General features: G+C 41.9%; 1 protein-coding gene and 1 pseudogene across 11 annotated transcripts in view; one reads left to right on the top strand and one right to left on the bottom strand.

Annotated features, from left to right (window-relative positions):
* The window catches only part of SYNE2 (spectrin repeat containing nuclear envelope protein 2), a 342,816-nt gene that overhangs the window by 310,006 nt on the left and 12,017 nt on the right, over positions 1 to 20,793 (bottom strand). Inside the window, exon 1 of one of the 11 annotated variants that reach the window (XM_086709565.1) lies at positions 19,268 to 19,394. The exons of the other annotated variants lie outside the window; for them this stretch is intronic. The gene's annotated coding sequence lies outside the window, so the exon portion shown is untranslated. Of the gene's footprint in view, positions 1 to 19,267; positions 19,395 to 20,793 lie in introns of those variants that run through there. 11 annotated transcript variants of the gene reach the window in all.
* On the top strand, positions 19,975 to 20,196 carry LOC112856755 (U2 spliceosomal RNA; annotated as a pseudogene).

Raw genomic sequence — 20,793 nt, forward strand, 5'->3', positions numbered from 1 at the left:
CTAGCTGGAGACACGTACAGACCTTAGCACTCCGAGGGGAACACCAAATAATAGAGCCCGGGGAACAGCAAATAGAGCCCAGCAACCTCACTGAGGGTAGCATTCAGCAAGGCGCAGGTGGCTGGCTAGAGCAGAGATGGAAGCGGAGTTGGGGAGAGAAAGAAGATGAGCCTCCCCCAACCCCACCGTGAGCTCTGCGGGTTGAATGGCCCTTCAGAGCTGTATAAGCTGGGCCTGGATGGTCTTCAGGGTCCCACCTCATCAGTCACTGGATGTGAAACCTCCCCCGCCCCACCCCCACCCGGCCAAATTGGTAAGTGCTATATATACATTCCAGAACCACCATACGCTGAAACTAACGCCTGACACATCTAACGCTAAAAGGGTCCAATGGCGAAAACATGTCTTTCCCATCTCTTTCCCTAGAAGGTACAAGTGAAGAATGAAATTGACAAAGGCAACAGATTTGAAAACAAACAAGAATACAAATATCTACGAAACTAAGTAGCCAATTCTTGAATAAAATGGGTTATAATCCCTCCTATATTACACATGTTCAAATAAATTTTGCCCTTTTCTGTGTTTATTGAAACTGAATTTAGCTATGATAATGATTCAGATCATTATTATAAAATGGAATAAAATAGCCACACAAAGCAAAGCTCATTCCAAATATCAAAGGCCAAAAACTGCTCACAAAGATTCATGTATAAATGGAATTCATGGAATGCAGATAATTCCTGAAGCTTGACTCATAAGACTAAACATGGTTGAAAAGACAAGGTCACAATAAATGTCTACCCACAGTCAATATAGTTACTCCCTGTATAAATTTACTCACTGCATATAATTCTGTTTAAAAAAAAAAATAGAAGGCTATATAAAAGAAGTGATAATCAGAATTATGTTCAGACCAATTGTTTCTTATTTGTAACATTTATGCTGTAATAAAAATTAGAGTGAAGAAGTGCATGCTTGGCACTGAATTTTTAAAAATAAAAGAAGGGGCACCAGGGGCACCTGGGCAGCTCAGTCGGGTAAGTGTCCGACTTTGGCTCAGGTCATGATCTCACAGCTTTGAGTTCGAGCTCCGCGACGGGCTCTGTGCTGACAGCTCAGAGCCTGGAGCCTGCTTTGGATTCTGTGTTTCCTGCTCTCTCTGCCCCTCCCTTACTCATGCTCTTCTCTCTTTAAAAATGAATAATATTAAAAAAAATTTTTTTTTTAAAAGAAGGGGCACCTGGGTGGCTCAGTTGGTTAAGCATCTGACTCGGTTTTGACTCAGGTCATGACTCAGTTTCATGAGTTCGAGCCCCACATCAAGCTCTATGCTGACGGTGCAGAGGCTGCTTGGGATTCTCTGGCTCCCTTTCTCCCTGCCCCTCCCCCACTCACACTGTCTCTGTCCTCAAAATAAATAAATAAACTTTAAACATTTCTTTAAGAATAGGGGTGCCTAGGGGCACCTGGGTGGCGCAGTCGGTTCAGCGTCCGACTTCAGCCAGGTCACGATCTCGCGGTCCGTGAGTTCGAGCCCCGCGTCAGGCTCTGGGCTGATGGCTCAGAGCCTGGAGCCTGTTTCCGATTCTGTGTCTCCCTCTCTCTCTGCCCCTCCCCCGTTCATGCTCTGTCTCTCTCTGTCCCAAAAATAAATAAACGTTGAAAAAAAAAAATTAAAAAAAAAAAAAAAAGAATAGGGGTGCCTAGGTGGCTCAATCGGTTAGGCGTCTGACTTCGGCACAGGTCACGATCTCACGGTTCATGAGTTCAAGCCCCACACAGGGCTTGCTGCTGTCAACACAGAGCCCGCTTTGGATCCTCCGTCCCTCTCCCTCTCTCTGTCGTTCCCCAGCTCACTGTTTCTCTCTCAAAATAAATAGACTTTAAAAAAAGACTTTAAAAGTAAGATAATAAAGAAAAACTAAGCATATTTACCAATAAATAATACCTAATTCATGACAAAATACAGGGCTTACAATGCAGTATGCATCTTATGTACACATGTCATTTAAACATCATGAAACATCTCTGACACGGATACTAATATCTCAGTTTCCAGATGACGAGGGCTCCCTGCCCAAGTGGCTCAGCCTGTGTGCTGGGTCTCAGAGCCACATCTATCTCACTCCTGGATCCACATTGCCAATCTCTATTTCATATAATCCCAAAATAAGATAGTCAGTATAAATAAACACCTCAAGTAATTATATAATTTACTCTTTTAATAACATTTGTTTTTCATCAGTGGTGATGGAAATTCCTTGACCCGCTAAATACAGTATCTGGAAATATGATTTAGGTTTTCTTTGGTAACTTAAATCATCATTTTTTATTTATTTTTTTTCATGTTTATTTATTCTTGAGACAGAGACAGAGAGTGAGCAAGGGAGGGGCAGAGAGAGAAAGGGAGACACAGAATCCGAAGCAGGCTCCAGGCTCTGAGCTGTCAGCACAGACCCCGACCCAGGGCTCGAACTCACAAACCGTGAGATCACGAGCTGAGCCAAAGTCGGACACTTCACTGACTGAGCCACCAGGCGCCCCAATCATCATTGTTAATTACTGTCCTTATCTCTAATTAAAACCATGTACGGGATTTTTTGTCGCTCCTCACTGAATTCATCCCAAGGAGGACATTATTCAAGCTGACACTTTTCAGGATGCACAAAGAGCTAACAGCTTCTTGTCCCGGCTCTGCCACAAACCCAGGCCATGACCATGAGCAGCCCCCTGACACTCCCCGAGCTTCCTTCCTCTGCTCTAACACAGGGACCCACGGCTCCACCTGCCTCCCAGAGCTCGCTAAACAGCTCAAATGAAAGAAGACAAACACAATCGAGAAACTGAAAACCGCAACAGGATTGCAGGCTTTATTATTTCCCTTCAAAGAAATGCTTGGATTTGAAACTCTTCCTCTCAGGTGTTATTTTAAAGAGGAATGAAATTCACATACAGCTAAGGTCTCCACCATTCAACAGCAGTTTGTCAGACTGGCCAGTCAGAAGCACGTTACAGTCTCCAACGACAAACATCAGGAATCGTGCCTTTTGTTCTGATGGCTTCCGCAAGGCCACAGCACTGAAAGCTGTGACAAGTTTGTGTTTCCCGGAGTGGTGTGAATAGGCAGGATCTTCACCACTGGACAATTCTGCACAAAACACCACAACAGGCTCTGGGATGTGGTAGATTAAATTCATTAAGAGAGGAATTAACCTGGATGGACTTTTTCCATTCGTTTAGAAGAAGTAATTTGTGTTCTATCTCTGACGCAAAGGATCAACTTCTTCTACAGCAATATCCCACAAAGTAACCCAAGACAAGAAACAATCCCGTGAATAGCTTCAAAGGTAACTGGAAGATATCCAGTTTCCTCTAAAAAACAAACCAAGTTCTGACACATATGAACAGACAGTTCACATAAGAGGAAATTCAAAGACTAAATAAACACATGCAAAAAGTCCACCTTCCCTAGCAGACAAAGAAATTGATCTACGTCTACACTATACACACAATAACCATTTTGGAAGTCAATTTGGTAACATATAGCTTGAGTCATAAAAATGCTCACGCAATTTGACTCAGTAATCTCACTCCTGGGAATTTATCTTAAGAAGTAATTAGTGGGGTGCCTGGGTGGCTAAATCAGTTAAGCGTCCTACTTTGGCTCAGGTCATGATCTCATGGTTCGTGAGTTCGAGTCCCTCATCAGGCTCTGTGCTGACAGCTCAGAGCCTGGAGCCTGCTTTGGATTCTGTGTCTCCCTGTCTCTGTCTCTCAAAAAAGGAATAAATGTTTAAAAAAAAAAAAATTCTCCCTCTTCCTCTGCCCCTCCCCTGGTTGCTTGTGCACACACTCTCTCTCAAAAGAAATTTTTTTAAAAAAGTAGTAACTAGTTAGAAACAACAAAGAGATATACAAATGTGAATACACATATACATAGAGATCCTCAACATCGAAATGCTTTGCAAAATTCGGCATATCAATGTAAAAATGTTTTTAATCAAAACAAAAGCAATCATTATAAAGCCTATGAAAACTATTAAATAAGAAAATGCTAAGATAAACAGAATACAATTGTTTAATAGGAGTATAACCATACAAATGTGTATACATGTGGATAAAAAGGAAAAGTGCAAAAATAAAAATTGTTGTGTTAAAGTGATTATCACTTAAAAAGTTCTCATTCAAGAGGCAACTGGGTGGCTCAGTCAGTTGAGCATCCAACTCTTGATTTTGACTTAGGTCATGATCTTGATACTGCAGTAGTGAAATGGAGCCCTATGTCAGGATCTGTGCTGGGGATAGAGCTTGCTTACTATTCTCTCTCTCTCTCTCTCTCTCTCTCTCTCAATAAATAAAGAAATAAATGCTCATTCAAAATCTTTAAGTGGGATGCCTAACAGGCTCAGTCAGTGGAGCATGCGACTCTTGATCTGGGGGTCGTGAGTTCGAGCCCCACATGGGGCTCTTTTTAAAATCTTTTTTAAAATATTTAAGCATTATTAAGCTATCTTGCCTTCTAAAAGAAAAATATGGGGACGCCTGGGTAGCTCAGTCAGTTAAGCATCCAACTTTGACTCAGGTCATGATCTCACGGTTTGTGGGTTCGAGCCCCGCATCAGGCTCTGTGCGGACAGCTCAGAGCCTGGAGCCTACTTTGGATTCTGTGACTCCGTCTCTCTGCCCCTCCCTGGCTCATGTTCTGCCTGTCTCTGTCTCTCAAAAATAAATACACATTTAAAAATTTTTAAAAATAAATAAAAAATATGTAACTCACGTCATTATTTTAAAACCACTTAAAGTCAACCTTTACCATATGCCTTCCATCAACTGAAATAAAATACATAAAATTTAGAAGGTTATCTATAAAGTAAGAAACAATCAGAAAATAGCCCCTTCAGATGTGATTTGTGGTTAATAAAAAAAATAGTAATAAGTCTAAATCCTTTCAGTGCCCCTGTGATGTCCATCACAGAATCCCCATAATAACTTTTGTTAGTTTGAATTCTCTTTGCTTTTTCAGACTTACTGAAGAATTTAATTTTGTGATCCTTGTAAAATATATTATCTGCGGTGTACTAAAGGGAAAACACGGAAATATTTGTATCTTCTGTTGCTTATTTATCCGAATACATTTCAAGTTTCTCCTTTGTCTCAGGCTCTGGAAGATGAACTTGGGAAGCCCCTTCGTTTCTGAGTGGCTACATATTACCACTCTCCCTTTTCTCCCTGAATGCAATTAACAGTCTATGTCAAATTGGCTTTTCCACCTTCCCAGCTTCCTAAGATACACTAGCTCCCTGGGGAGCCTTTCTTGGAAGAAGTGAAAACTGACAGACTATTCACGATAACCATAAGAATTCAGGGCAGGGAAGGACCCTTTGAGGGCTCCAGCTGCCCCTCACAAGGATTTGCAGCCTAGATCTGGGGGCTCTACTGGTCTCCTTCCTCTACTCATCAGCATTTGCTGGGGCTAACTCTGGGGCAGGTGGCCTCTCAACTGCAGACGTTAATTTTTAGGGTTGCTGGGTCTCCTTTCCCTGCCTAACCGAGGACACGTATTTGCAACAAAGAACAGATTTTGAAGTTAATCTTCTGACGAAACTAACATGAAGGGAAGCTTCTTGATCACTTTTATTATTGAGACAAATTAACCCTACCTCCGTTTTTCTCGTTACACTCTTCTTGGTTTATGAGGCAATAGGACTCTTTAAACTCCCTTAGCGTTTTGCTGGTACAGAGAACAGACTTCTCTGACATACATTCCTTCCCTTGATGGAAAGACAAGGTCATTCTTTCTCCCACTTTATTACTTCTATATATCAAAGATCCAAGGGTTCCCTTGGAAGACTCTCAAACTCCCTGGTCTGAAATCAGGGGCTTCTGTTGCTCCTGGATGTAACAGCGCCCTCCATAGCCTATTCACCAGCCCTCCTACCTATTCCTTGTCTGTAGACAAAAGGCCTTCTTTCTTAGGTACATTACCCCCAAATCAAGGGTTCAGTTATTATCTGCATATTATCACCTTCATGAATCCATCAATTCCCTCTGTCCCTATGAAAAGAAGATTCCCCAAGGATTTGAGGTGTTTTACGCTATTAAAAGAACCAGCAACGTGTGCTGAGCAAATGAAATAAACTGTATTTTTAAGTGCTTGGGACAGGGTTATGACTAAACGTTCTTGAATGCTGCTTTAAAAAAAAAAAAAAAAAAAGAGCTTCAGGGGTGCCTGGGTGGCCCAGTGGGTTAAGCGTCCGACTCTTGATTTCAGCTCAGGTCATGACCTCACAGGATTGTGAGTTCGAGCCCCACAATGGGCTCCACACTGACAGTGCAGAGTGTTTGAGATTCATTCTCTCTCTCTCCCTCTCTTTCTGCCCCTCCCCTGCTCATGTTCTCTCTTTCTTGCTCAAAATAAGTAGACTCAAAAAAAAAGGAGCTTGCAGCAGAAGTTGAAAGGACAGAAATCCAGAGAGAACAGGTATCAGCAAATCATTATCTTGATTCCTGTGTGGCCCCAAATATAAGAGGTGTTAACCAACCTTCCCCCCCACCTCCCCACCTCGGGAGGTAAGGACATGCACCGCAGGCCTGTTACTGGGGCGCAGGACTGTTACTGGGGCCGCTGGCCTCACTGGGTGGTGTGGAGGGTATCAGGTGCAGACCAATGAGATCCAGACACACCAGCCCCACAGGGCAGAGTCGCACTCAAGTTCCCACATGTGCCCCTTCATTTTCAGCCACCCACTCACCACCCAGAGAAGACCATGTATGCCAAATCAGATGGCCCAGCCTGTAAACTGCAAAAAAAAAAAAAAAAAACAACCCATGCCGTGAGACACTCAGTCATAAAATGACATGAGAAACAGGGGTGGGGGAAAGGCAGGGGAGGGTCAGGAGGGGGTAGACACAGAGCATAAGAAAACAAAGGAATAAACACACAGGAAAACGTGGATACATTCATTATGAAAAATAAAACGGCCTCTATGATCCCAAACACCGTTGGTAAATATCCAGCTGTACGTACTGGCTTTTTGACCATCCCGTGATCAGCCCAGAAAATCAGAGCTGTGATAGAATGAGGGTAGATCTTCCAAAGAGTTCTGTAGTTCTATTTCAATTACAATATTCAAATATGAAAATTACAACGGTTCTTCTTCTTTCTACTCCCATGGTTTCCTTAGTCTCTATTAAGGCAAAATGTGAATGCAGTCTACCAAACCCACAGCTTCTCGGCAAGATTGGAAACTCTCAGAAACCTCCTGCTTATGCAAATCCTTCCCCCCCAAAATCCTCCTGCTAAACTTTTGACCTATTGTGTCTAACCTTCCCAATTTTTGGCCGTGAGTGGTAATAAACTTAAAAAGTGAGGTTTCGATCACGAATCATAGTTCCTATTGTGACTGAAGTTTAAGTTATAGACTTCCCAGTTTTTTTTTTTTCTTTTTCAAGTGGCAAGGGCCTGCTATTTTTACATATGAAAACAGTGATGTGCCTCTTTTCTCTCCCTGAGGGCTTCCCATCATCTATTTATAGGACTGGAAGTTTTCCAAGCCCAGACATAATTCACTGTGCCATTTTCGGTGACTGGCAATTTTGGTTTTGTTTTTCTCTTATCCCAAGGGAAAATCAATTGCCCAGCAAATTCATGTATCCCGCACCCTTTCACCCTTAGAGATCAGCGATCAGAACTGATTTTGGTGTCAAAGCGATGGATTTCTGGCTCTGAGCTGATGTTTATCCTCGATAACAGGTTTGTTGGACAAGTAACGGACGGGCCATCCGGAGGCAGCGGTTCGACCCCGTTTATGATAAAGCTTCCACTCACTCACTGGGAGGCCCTGAACTGTATTATCTCGCTCTCTCTGACCATAAAAAACAACTACCAAAGCAGCCGACAGAAACGTATTTTGTTGGTGTTTGAAAATAAGAAGTAATTCAAATATAATGGTATCCACGACTGCAATTACATTAGCTTTAAGCAACCGACCGGATCCATAGCCACCAAATGCATACCTGTCCCCTCATAAAACACAGCCCCAGCATACACTGGAATTAGGAACCAACAAAAGAACACGTTGTAGGGGAACTGCCATTGAGGTGCATTTCCCTGAAGCCCCATAATCAGTACACAAGCAAGGGCGGCCAGATCCTCTTGAGAACCAACAGCACAAGGACTTGGGGAAATCTCTTATCCAGGTTCCCAGCAGGGTCCTCAGGACTCCAAGAGGATCCTGGCATCGAGGCTGTGGGAAGAACCCCAGAGATTTGAATGAAATCAGGCCTTGCTCTACTCTAAGTCCTTAGGGGCTCAGGATCTACCCAAAAGGTACCCACACTTGGAGAACTGGGAAAGTCCAGACCCCTGTGTGAACCCTTATCAAATCTTACTGGAGAAAAGGAAGAAAGGACACTCAAAAAATGAGATGTCTTTTTTTTTTTTTTTTTTTTAAGTAGGCTTCATGTCCAGTGTGGAGCCCAATGCAGCGCTTGAACTCACAACCCTGAGATCAAGACTTGAGCTGAGATCAACAGTCGAAAACTTGGGGTGCGTGGGCAGCTCAGTCAGTTAAGCGTCTGACTTTGGCTCAGGTTATGATCTCGCTGTTTGTGAGAGTTTGAGTGCCACGTGGGGCTCTGTGCTGACAACTCAGAACCTGGAGCCTGCCTTGGATTCTGTGTGTGTCTCCCTCTCTCTCTGCCCCTCCCTCACTCTCTCTCTCTCTCTCTCAAAAATAAACATTAAAAAAAAAAAGTCAAACACTTAACCAATTAAGCCACCCAGGTGTCCCCCCCCAAAATGAGATATTTTAGATTTCTAAGGCCAACCTGTAGCAAATTCTTGGGATCAGCTTAAGAAAAATACAGGACCCTCAGGTCCATCATAGTCTGAACCAGAATCATCAGGATGATCCTGGTCCACAGACCTCCCTGCGTCACAGCAAAGTCAAACAGAGAGATCTTCTAAGATACACCCCTTGCGACAGGCACTTTGGCCAGAAGTCCTCTTCCGTCCCGAGGCTTCTGGTGCAGTCTGGGAGCTGTGGAACCCTGGAGAGGCTATCAGCCATCTCTTCCACCTCAGCAGCCAAGCATCACCTTGGCGACACACTGTTAGCTCCTCAAACACACCTGCTTAAAGATTCATGCCAAAAAAACCCAGAAAAAACTATTTACTGTAAATGTTAATATTTTGAAAGTTTTGTTTGCTAGTGTTTAAAATGTGAGGTTTCGGGGCACCTGGGTGGCTCAGTCGGCCGAGCGTCCAACTTCGGCTCAGGTCATGATCTCATGGTCTGTGAGTTCGAGCCCTGCGTCGGGCTCTGTGCTGACAGCTCAGAGCCTGGAGCCTGTTTCGGATTCTGTGTCTCCTTCTCTCTCTGACCCTCCCCCGTTCACGCTCTGTCTCTGTCTCAAAAAAATAAATAAACATTAAAAAAAAATTTTTTTTTTTTAATGCGAGATTTCCCCCGCCCCCTCCCACCATGTTCTGGCTGCAATTGCTAAGTATTTCTTAACTCACTCAATTTTTTTTTTTCTATTCTGTTAGTCTAAATCAATCAAAGTACTTTCACTTCACCAATCCCTTTGTGCAACGTCCCATAAAGGTCTGTGATTCCACAAAAGCGGGCAACAGCTTGAGTGCACTGGTCCAGTAACATCAGTGTACCTCCTCCGTTTCAAGCTCAACTTCCCATTAGAAAAAGGAAGTGATAGGGTTGGAAGACAGCCCTAAAATGCTGTCATTGTTATTGTGCACCTTTAAATAGACCTTTGTATCTGTAAAGGGTTTTGGTTCTTGTAGGATCTTGTAGGAAGGTCTGTGCCATTAGGCCCATCTTTGATTTTTATCTACATCGCACGCGACGTTGTTACTACAAACTGGGACTAATAAAGTGAAAACTAGCCCCCCAAAAGGAAATCATAATTCTTTCAAAATCAAAGCCTTGAAAAGGTTCTTTCTATTCCTGTGTTCATGAAGATAAAAATTAACCCAGATGACACCGTCGGGAGAACTCTGCCTGTCGGCCAATTTTAACACCATGACCTTTGTACTAACAATGTTTCTTTAAACACTGTTCTCCTTTGACATTTTTTTTATCTTCTATTTCATTACATCAATTTTATATGACAAGACCTGCAAGGAAGAGGAAATTTTCAGAACAACTATGGTAATTAAGCAATATTTTGCTTAATTTTGACCAAGCAAATAGAGAAAGCTGAAACTAGAACACAGCTTGTTTTCAAAATGTTCATATATCGCTAATTCTTTCAGCAAGATTTTTGTTTTCACTTTGGGATTACCCGCTTCAAGTCCATGGTTTTTGTTTCTTAAAAAAGCAGTTACGGAAAATGGGCTGAAAATATTTTCTGCCTCTAAAAATAGACATCTTTGTTTTGAACAACATTCTGAACTTCAAAGTTCCGGCTATTCCCAAAACAGAAGAGACAGTTAATCAGCAATTTTTAAGAGAAGAGAGCTCAGGCAGTTAACAGAAATTCTTCCAGGAACCCCCTGGCCGCCTGTCCTCTGTCCACAACATCCAGCAAATTACAGTACTTTGTTAGCTCGAGACAACAAAAGAGACGTACAGCAGGGAGGGTGGGAGTGAGGCGGTGCAGAGGTGGAGGGCGGAGCTTATGGGGGATCTGTTCTACTAATAAGGCGGGGGAGCTACGTGATGCTCCAGGAAAAGGCAACCTCTATTACTAAGTACTTTTACATGTTTATGTCCTTTTGTGCAACAAAAAGTAGGTTAAAAAAAAACTGAAATGAACAAAATGTTAGATGCTCCGAAGGATGGCAGGTGATGTGTAAGTAAAAAGAAATAAGGAAGGGAGGAAACCAAGTAAGCCAGGAAAGCAGAATGAACAGGAAGATTATACTTCCCAAGCCAAGGAAAGGTTTAACTGTCCTAATCCAAGTGCTTAAGATCCTTGAAAACAATAACCTTCCAGAGAGCAGATAGAAGTAGTCGACAAAAGAACAGAGGGCCGAGCATGTCAAGTCGGCACCATTCACTGGGGGACAAAAGAGAGAGAGAGAACCAAAATCATGAACAACCCAGATAGTTTAAATAGATAACGTTCTAGAAATAAATTCCTAAACTATGGCCTCAATCCCCCCAATTCACTTTATAGTTTCCTTTATATTCTGTGGCCCCTCTGTGGTTCACTAAGTGAACTAAGTGGTGCCATCCATTATCCTGCTTTATTTAGTAAAGGAAAAAATAAGAATTTTATCCTTTCTCATGAAGGCTTTCCTCCCACATTTTAGAGTATAATGAGGTTCACCTGCATGACCATGTAAATGTGGGGAAATAAAATCAATCGTCATAATCAAGAATGTTAAGACTGTGCCAAATCCATTTCACATAAAGGAATATGTTCATTATCTACAAACACAGGCATATTAACACTCAGACAATTCCATGGGTGTACTTGACATCAATCTGATAAGGGGATATTGAAAAACCCTTTTCAAATGTGAATAGCTGTATATAGGTCCAATAATATTGGAAAGGCAAAGCTATGCTAGGTTTTATGTAGCTTAAGGAGAGACGTTAATGTTATCTGTTTATTAAATAATAGTTTCCAAAAAAATATTATACTCACAAAACAATAAGGAAAAGACAAACAACCTAACAGGAAAATAAGCAAATGATAGGAACGGTGAGTCCTGAAAAAGGATTTTAAAAAACTACATATCCAAAAATAAGTGAATGGATAAGTAAACCGTGACATATTCATGCAACAGAATATTAAACAATGGAAATGAATAAGTCAGAATTACACATATCAATATGGACATAGCCCACAAACGTAAAGTTGAGGGGGAAAAAAGCAACTTGCGGGAGAATGCATACAGAATGGTGCCACCTATATGCGATCTCAAAAAAATATTGCTTAGGAGGGACGCCTGGCTGGTTCCATGGGTAGAGCATGTGACTTTTGATCAGGGTCCTGAGTTCAAGCCCCACATTGGGTGAGCTTCCATTCAAAAAACAAAAATGCTTAGGAGCCCATGATATTTAGCCAGTACACTTTGGCAGGGCTGATCTGTGGTTTATGGCCAGCATCCAACACGAGTGGCAATGTCCACACACTATCGGTTGTGAAATACTTTGAAAATCACCCTTAACATTCGTAGGCAGCAAAATTGTAACGAAATGAATCCCAAACTCACCTCTGAGGAGGAAGGGGTCACAACCAGGTTAGCAATATTTTGTCTCTCTCCTAAGTAAGATGCTAAAGCACGTAAATACTTACCGTCAGATGATTGATAGCACTTCATAGGTCTTAAATAATATATAACAATGTAAATATACATACGTCTACATAGGACAGCAAGAGCTTGGAGCCAGACATCTGGAGACAGCAGTTTTATTCCTGTTCTATCAATTACCTGTGGGACCGTGCTGTCCCTGAATCTTGGCTCCCCTTCAGTGAAATGAGAGGACTGGGTAGCAATTCAGCTCTAAAATGCTAAACTGAATTCAACACGATGGCTGTGGATGTCTCTGCACTCTAACAAAACAGCCCACACTACTGCCTCTGTGCAAGTGGTATAAATTATGAGACAAGACTTAACTCCTTATGGATGGCACATACACATTTTAAAGTTACCGCAGGAATGATTTTTTAACATTTATTTATTTTTGAAAGACAGAGAGAGGCAGAGCACGAGCAGGGGAGGGGGAGGGGGAGGGGGAGAGAGAGAGACAGACAGAATCCGAAGGAGGTTCCAGGCTCTGAGCTGTTTGTTAGCACAGAGCCCGACTCGGGGCCGAACTCACGAACCGCAAGACCATGATCTGAGCCGGTCAGACACTCAACCAACTGAGCCACCCAGGCGCCCCACTGCAGGAATGATTCTTAATCCCATCACCCTCTGTCCTTTGCTGTCGTTCGTGACGATCGTAGACCCCTAAGAGCTGGCTGGCTAGGTCTAGGAGGGGAAAGCAAGGATTATCCGTAAAGATCGATCCAGAATAAAACATACTTTGTATCTGGTTGTGCTTATAGGTTATTTTACATGATCATGATACTCCTAAGGTGGGGAAAACTGAGACCCTTAGCGTTAATGATTTATTCAAGGATATACAACTGTCAGGGATAAACCCAGGATTAGAATTCATAATTGGTATCTTAGAAATGATATTGTTTTCACTCAATTTTTGATCTCTCCTATGACAGACCATTATTTCATATACCACCAAGACTCATCGTAAAGGGTTCCCCTGTAGTTCCTACAGTCCAACTATATTTAATAATTTACCAAGACTTGCACAGTGACAAAGCAAATAAATGAGCAAATCCTTAAATCACTTGGTAAAACATTGTAGATTTTTTTACATTTTTTTTAATGTTTATTTATTTTTGAAAGAAAGAGAGAGTGGGAACAGGGGAGGGGCAGAGAGCAAGAGGGAGACACAGAATCCAAAGCAGGCTCCAGGCTCTGAGCTGTCAGCACAGAGCCTGACACGGGGCTCAAACCCACGAACTGTGAGATCATGACCTGAGCCAAAGTCAGACGCTTAACTGACTGAGCCACTCAGGCGCCCCAAACATTGTAGATTTCAATAAGTAGATCACAGATTCTAGTATATAAAATTTTAAGAAAGCGCTATGACTTTTAAAAAATGACATTTCTTCTAACCACTTTAGATTATGATTTTCATACTAGAATTTTGAGGAAATTGTCCTAGGGGAATTTTTAACAAATTCAAACCTCCCCCAAAATAGAGCTCCTTTATCTTCTTTTTGAGTTCGTGTTTCTCCTTAACTCTTCACTTCCAAAGAGCCCTTCATTACTGGGCAATTGTGCTGATAAACAGGGAGTTCTAACTAAATACTTGACACCCAATCTTACCCAACCAATAAGTCTTAGCATTCTTTTTTTTTTTTTTAATTTTTTTTTCAACGTTTTTATTTATTTTTGGGACAGAGAGAGACAGAGCATGAACGGGGGAGGGGCAGAGAGAGAGGGAGACACAGAATCGGAAACAGGCTCCAGGCTCCGAGCCATCAGCCCAGAGCCTGACGCGGGGCTCGAACTCACGGACTGCAAGATCGTGACCTGGCTGAAGTCGGACGCTTAACCAACTGCGCCACCCAGGCGCCCCAAGTCTTAGCATTCTGACTGGCTAGTGGTAAAGTAGCCATGGGAAAAACAAAAACAAAAAACAACACACACACACACACACACACACACACACACACACACACACACCACACAGCTGAAAATTAACAGCTGTGTGATTTAGAAGTTGTTTTTTCTAGGGTGCCAGCCAGCAGTGCAACTCTTTAGCAGGTATTCATTGGTTAAAAAGTTGCTGAAGCAAGCAACTAAGGAAACAGAGGGTGTCTCTGAAAAACAGATTTGGTTTCTGAAATAGCAGAACTTCAAACTGTGAGACCCCTCCCTCCTCCAAGCTTCCCTTGTGACTTGCTAGAGAGCTTGCAAACTAGTTTCCTTTTCATTTCTAAACATTTCAGAAGTTTCTCACCTGTAGAGAAACAACCAGATTTGAGTTTTCCCTAAAGATACATATTTGCCAATTTTGTGGACACAATTTTCCAATCTGATCTGAGGTCACATCATTTCAAGGAAAGAACAGAATGAACTTCTGTGTATACTAAATTATCTTTGTTGTTACTTATAACATGTGCGATGATGCTATTAGAAATTTGTCCAGCTTTAAAAAACAAAACAAAGCAAAATGAAACTTGGGGCACCAAGGTGGCTCAGTCGGTTAAGCATTAGACTTGATCAGCTCTGGTCTTGATCTCAGAGTCTTGAGTTCAAGCCCTGCTCTGGGCTCCACACTGGCCATGGAGCCTACTTAAACAAACACCCTAATTCTAGTTCTGAGATCACTTTTTCTTTTTCTTTTTTTAAGATTTTATTTTTAAGTAATCTCTACACCCTATGTGGAGCCTGAATTTACAACCCCAAGATCAAGAGTCACATGCTCTACTCACTGAGCCAGCCAGGTGCCCCTGAGATCACATTTTCTTTAGTATATCTTTTAATTCATTAAAATATTTAGAAATTATGTATTTCTCTGTGAAAATAAATTTGCTAAAACATAAATAATCCTTCTGACCCTTTACCTCCATAACTTGGATTATTAAAATTACAAAATTTTCTTTTCATGGGATTTCAGGTTACATTTTGAGATTTCTAAGAAATATTTTTTTGTTCTCTCCAAGCCTTCTCCATGGAAATATCCCTGACCTGTTCCTCTAAAACACACAGAACATAAAACACCCTCAAAAAGAAACACCATCTAAGTCGTTTCCTCCTCATCGGTGAACAATTAGAACACTCCCCCCAAAATGTTTCTTATCTTTCTAATGATATTTTCTTGGGTGTACCACAACTGGAAATACCAACAGATCTTGAGAAGACCACTAAGGCAATAAATACAAAAGTCTCTGTGTAATCCTTCGGTGGAAGCTTCTCCAATTTCCTTAGTTGGGAAGCTGACCACCTAAGAGAGGCACTGAGATTTCTACCTGTTTGAAAAGATATCTCAATCTCACTATTTGCCCATTCCTGCTGACAATTTTCAGTGCTATAAAAGTGAAATAGCAGTGGGGTCCCTGGGTGGCTCAGTCATTTGAGGGTCTGACTCTTGATTTCGTTTCAGGTCACGATCTCACAGTTCATGAGTTTGAGCCCCGTGTCAAGCTCTGGGCTGTTAGCACCGAGATGGACTATTCTCGCTCTCTCTCTCTCTCTCTCTCTCTCGCTCTCGCTCTTTCCCCCTCCTACTCTGCCTCCCTCTCTCTGACTCTCCCCCCACTGGTGCTCAATGTCTCTCTCAAAATAAATAAATAAACTTAAAAGGAAAAAAAAAACAAAAAACATGAGCAGAGCCTTCCCCTTTGTTATAGCTTGAAAGTAAGACCAAGTGAATTCTTACACAGGCGGCCAAAATTGTAGATTCTCTTTTTGGTACTAACGGTAAAACAGTAATAATAGTTAATATTTATTTAGTACTTAATTTATGGCAGATACATGTACCATCTCTTTAATCCTCACAAGTCCATAAGACAAACACGATCTACCCCACTTAGGAAAACAGAGAAGGAAAGTAACTTGCTCAAGATCATCAGCAAGCCGCTGGCCAGGCTTGCTGCGGGATCCAAACTCAGTGTCCTTAAAAGAAACTTCCTAACGGGCAAGATATAGCTAACGTACTCACTTATCCCATGATTCTGTTAGAGAAATTTGCCAGAGCGCATCTGAGAATTCAACAGAGGAAGTAATTAACAGATCAATCCAGTGACAGAACTAAAATGGACCTTTGCTGGTTTCAATTCTCAGCTCTTCCTGCCCTTTCTCCTCTTTAAAATAAATAAATAAGACGAAGCATGTTTTTTTGCCCACTGTTGCAGCTAACTGGCAAACTTGTGTAATAAATTAACTAACAGAACTGGTTTAGCAACAAATGAGATCAAGGTCTCTAAATTCCAATCATAGGTACATCACTGATTTGAAAGAGGATCCACTAGCATTTAACTTAAGTTAAATTTCATGACAAAAGGCTTTCAGAACACAGTATAAAGAACTCCTATTTATGAAATCTCAGTAATAAACCCTGATACCAAATACTGAAGTGACAAAGGAAAAGCACAAACTCTAGCAACTCTGCTTAATCACTGCCAGGGTTCCGAGGGCTCAGAAAGACTCAAATGGTATAAACATAAGATTGTCCACAGTGGTGATCTCTCGGGACAGGGACTGCAGGAATGGAAAGTGAAAATAGCATGAGGAAGAGCTTTTGCTTTTTAATATTTGTGTTGTTGGATTTTTGTTAAGAACACAGACACACACACAAAACATGTAAAGAAACGCACAAAGTCTTACCAGACTTAATGTTTAATCTGCATCCACGAGCCTGACACTGAGAGAACACATTTCATCACCTGACACAGGGGATAACGTTAAGACTATCATTCTCTCTGCTCCTCTCCAACCCAACTAAAACAAGACTCGTTTTATAAAGTGTTCATTCACCCTTTCCTACCCAAATGTTTCCATTTCATCAGAAGCAAGAGGGAAAAAAATCTTGAAGGACTTCAACCTTCAAGCAGCTCTAAAGGAAACAAGTAACAGACCTTGCGAGAGAAGATTGGGAGTGGAACTCCCCCGACATTCTTCAAGTAACAAAGGGAAATCTCCCAGTGAGAGGGTTATTCTCTCCTATTCTCTCCGCAAGGTAGAGACTATGTAATGGGAGGCTGAATGTGGAAATGATGAACAGTGCCACAGAGAGAGCAGTCTTCAGTGCTCACACACCTCATTCTTTCCAGCCCTGGTTTGCCTCTTGCTCCAAAAAGCCTGACGAGGAAGATAAAAGTGAGAAGTGCTTTAAATGCAAGTGAATGTTCAAATAACATCAGACTTCTTCTGAACTATTTCTTCATCAATGAAAATACTATTTGCCTCCCATAATGATTTTTGGAGATGCTTAGCATAAAATCTGAGACATAGTGCACAACGCTAGCTTCTTTCTTGAAGAATTAAATTCCTAACTGCCAGCTAGGTGGGGCACACTACCCCACCCTACCACCAAGACCAGCCGTTGTCTCCCACCTGCTCCTCCTGTGTTTTCTCTCTCTCTCAACTAATGGCACCAACATTCTCTGCAGCACCTTGTTTATTTGTTTGTTTGTTTGTTTAAGAAATGAATTGTATTTATTTTTTTTTTAATGTTTTTATTTTTGAGAGAGAGACAGAGTGTGAGTGGGGGAGGGACAGAGAGAGAGAGAGGGAGACACAGAATCCCAAGCAGGCTCCAGGCTCCCAGCTGTCAGCATGGAGCCCGATGCGGGCCTCGAACTCGTGAACCGTGAGATCATGACGTGAGCTGAAGTCAGATGCTGAACTGACTGGGCCACCCAGAAGCCCCAGGCACCTAATTCAGAACTCTCTCTCTTCCACCTCCTTTCAATACCTTCTGACTCTGTCCTCCGAATTTCTTCATCACTCAACTGGATTTCTCAAAACGCCTTGTAATTGGACTCCCTGCCTCTCCAATACGTCTTTCAGAACATTATCCTGAAACAGAGTTCACACCAAGCTTGGTTCCCTACTGACAAGAATATAGTCTATTTATGTGTTCAAACGTCCCCAAGATCTAACGAGGAAGCATCTATCGAGACCTCTCCCCCCGCATCTTGCCGTGAGCCCTGTGCTTTATTTTATGCTCTTCTTCAGCCTCCAATCTACTCTCCTCCATTCTCCACCCACAAAAGCCCTACTCTACATTCTAGACCTGGCTATCCACCCAAATCTAATGTCAATGTTCTACAAGACTAGTGCTAACTTCCCCCAAAGTAGGCATTGATTACCACTGACTTAATGCACCTACAGCCCTTGGCCTGCCCTTCTTTCATTCTGGATCATACTAGAGTAATTCATTGACAAGGCCATCTCCCCCAGCTCCTAAAGGACAGGGGCCATATCTGCTCGCTTCTGATTGCCCCCTAAACACCTGACACTCAGATCCTGTTCACTGCACCCTTGAACTGAATGTAACTAGCATTTATTACAGTGTGTTCTGTAGTATTCAGCAACAGTGTACTATCCATTATGTGTATTACCTCAGTAACATTCACAACACTCCTTTAAGGTAAGGGGTATTTTGGCCTCCATTTTACAGACGAGGAAACTCTACTCAGAGAGGTTATAGAATTTGTCCAAAGTGATACGGCTAGTGTATGGCAAAGCCAGGATCTGAACCAAAGTCAGTCTGACCTCAGAAGCCACGCTCTTAACCATTACATTATACCACAGCCATTTCCAAAAATCCCTCGTTCTTTTAGTACTTATACACGTGGGACTATTCCCCAAGACCAGGACTCCAGTAAATTATATTTTATCCTATCAGCACATAGAGGCCATTTTGGCTCTGCTCTCGTCCGGGGTCATAAACAAGCATATCGACAGTCTCCCAGATTCACTTTTCTCTTTTCCTACCCCCACCCCCAAACCCCTGAAAAGCAAATCAGAAAAAAAAAATAATAATATGGAAGACAGGGACAGGCAGACCATCAAATCTTCCCTTCTTCACGGAACATATAACATTAAGTCAGTTTATAAAGGTTTAACAGGCATGTATAACCTAAAGAATATGTTGGATCATTCCAAAACCTACTTGTCCTGCTCAAACCTGAAATCAGCAGCAGTAACTAAGAAAACACATAGCCAACTGGGAGACAACATGATGACTCATGAAAGGGGCAAGCTTACTTTCCAAGTCTCAGAAAGCATCACCAACAGAGTCTTGTAACCAAATCATCAACCTGTGGTTATAAACATTCTGGAGTTTCTTTTCATCTGGCCTAGAAGGAATCATAACCAGTTCTGGACTAAACACTACCTATAAAATTAATGATTACACAACTAAGTTAAAGCTTCCCATAATGAAAGAAAGTACAAAGACTACAAAGGTGACAGACTTTCTTTTAAACAAAAGTCTATTAACAAAGGAAAAATTCTTACTCAGTGTCATGAGATGATTAGAAAGGATATTCAAGAGAACACTTGTGACCCATTTTTCCTGTCAACATACAAGTGTAAATAATAAATTTTTTTTTTTTTTTCAACATTTATTTATATTTGGGACAGAGAGAGACAGAGCATGAACCGGGGAGGGGCAGAGAGAGAGGGAGACACAGAATCGGAAACAGGCTCCAGGCTCTGAGCCATCAGCCCAGAGCCTGATGCAGGGCTCGAACTCACGGACCGCGAGATCGTGACCTGGCTGAAGTCGGATGCCTAACCGACTGCGCCACCCAGGCGCCCCTCAAGTGTAAATAATAAAACACACCTTTAACAGTTTTAAAACCAGAATTTACAGTAGGCATTCCTTTATTTTTTTTTTCTTTCTGAATCACTAGTTCAAAATTTTGAACTAAAAGCTGTAGCATGCATTATTCTAGCAAACGATCTCATCAATCACTTCTCCGCCTTTTGGCTAAGATCAAGTGTAGCAAATGATCCCATCGTATGTTGGCTGTAACCTACCATAGTACTAACAGCTTCCATGCATTTAAGTTGTAGGGGGATTTTTCCTTTGTTATTTGTCTTGGGGGCATGGGAAGCAGTCTATTTATTTTGTTTCTTTTGCTTCAATTTATACTTAAGATAAAAATTACTTCTGAGTAATTAAATCTTTTTTATTTTTTTTAATTTCCTTTTATTTTGATTTATCTTGAGAAAGAGAGAGACAGTGAGCAGGGGAGGGGGCAGAAAGAGAGAGGGGGGGAGAGTGATTCTCAAGCAGGTTCTGCGCTGTGAGTGCAGAGCCCGATGAAAGGGTTGCAACTCACAAACCCTGAGATCACCACCTGAGCCAAAGTTGGACGCTTAACTGACCGAGCCGCCCAGACGCCCCTAACGAAATTGTTTTTTAAACAAAACTTAGCCACTTTCTACGGTAGCCAAACCTGAAGATCTCAGCTGTAATACAATCATCTTTTCCTCAAGGTACCCCAACTTGTACCGCAAAGCCAGAGCAGGAGGAAACAGGTGGTCTGTCTGCATGGATTAACTCTGCACACACACCTCCCCCGACCCCAAACATGAAGTGTCCTGCAGCCTGAGCTCTAACGAAATTGAGCTCTAGTGTCAATGAAAAGACTGTGCGTGGCACACGGACTAAGGTGAGTGGATTTTTGTTAAGATGTATTGTTCATCCGTAAATGTTAAATAGCTTTTCCTTTCTTTTCTTTTTTAAGAAATTTTTAATGTTTATTTATTTTTTGAGAGAGAGC

The sequence above is a fragment of the Puma concolor genome, chromosome B3 (assembly GCF_028749965.1).
Source record: "Puma concolor isolate L17-30 chromosome B3, mPumCon1.1.hap2, whole genome shotgun sequence".
Classification (NCBI taxonomy): Eukaryota; Metazoa; Chordata; class Mammalia; order Carnivora; family Felidae; genus Puma; species Puma concolor.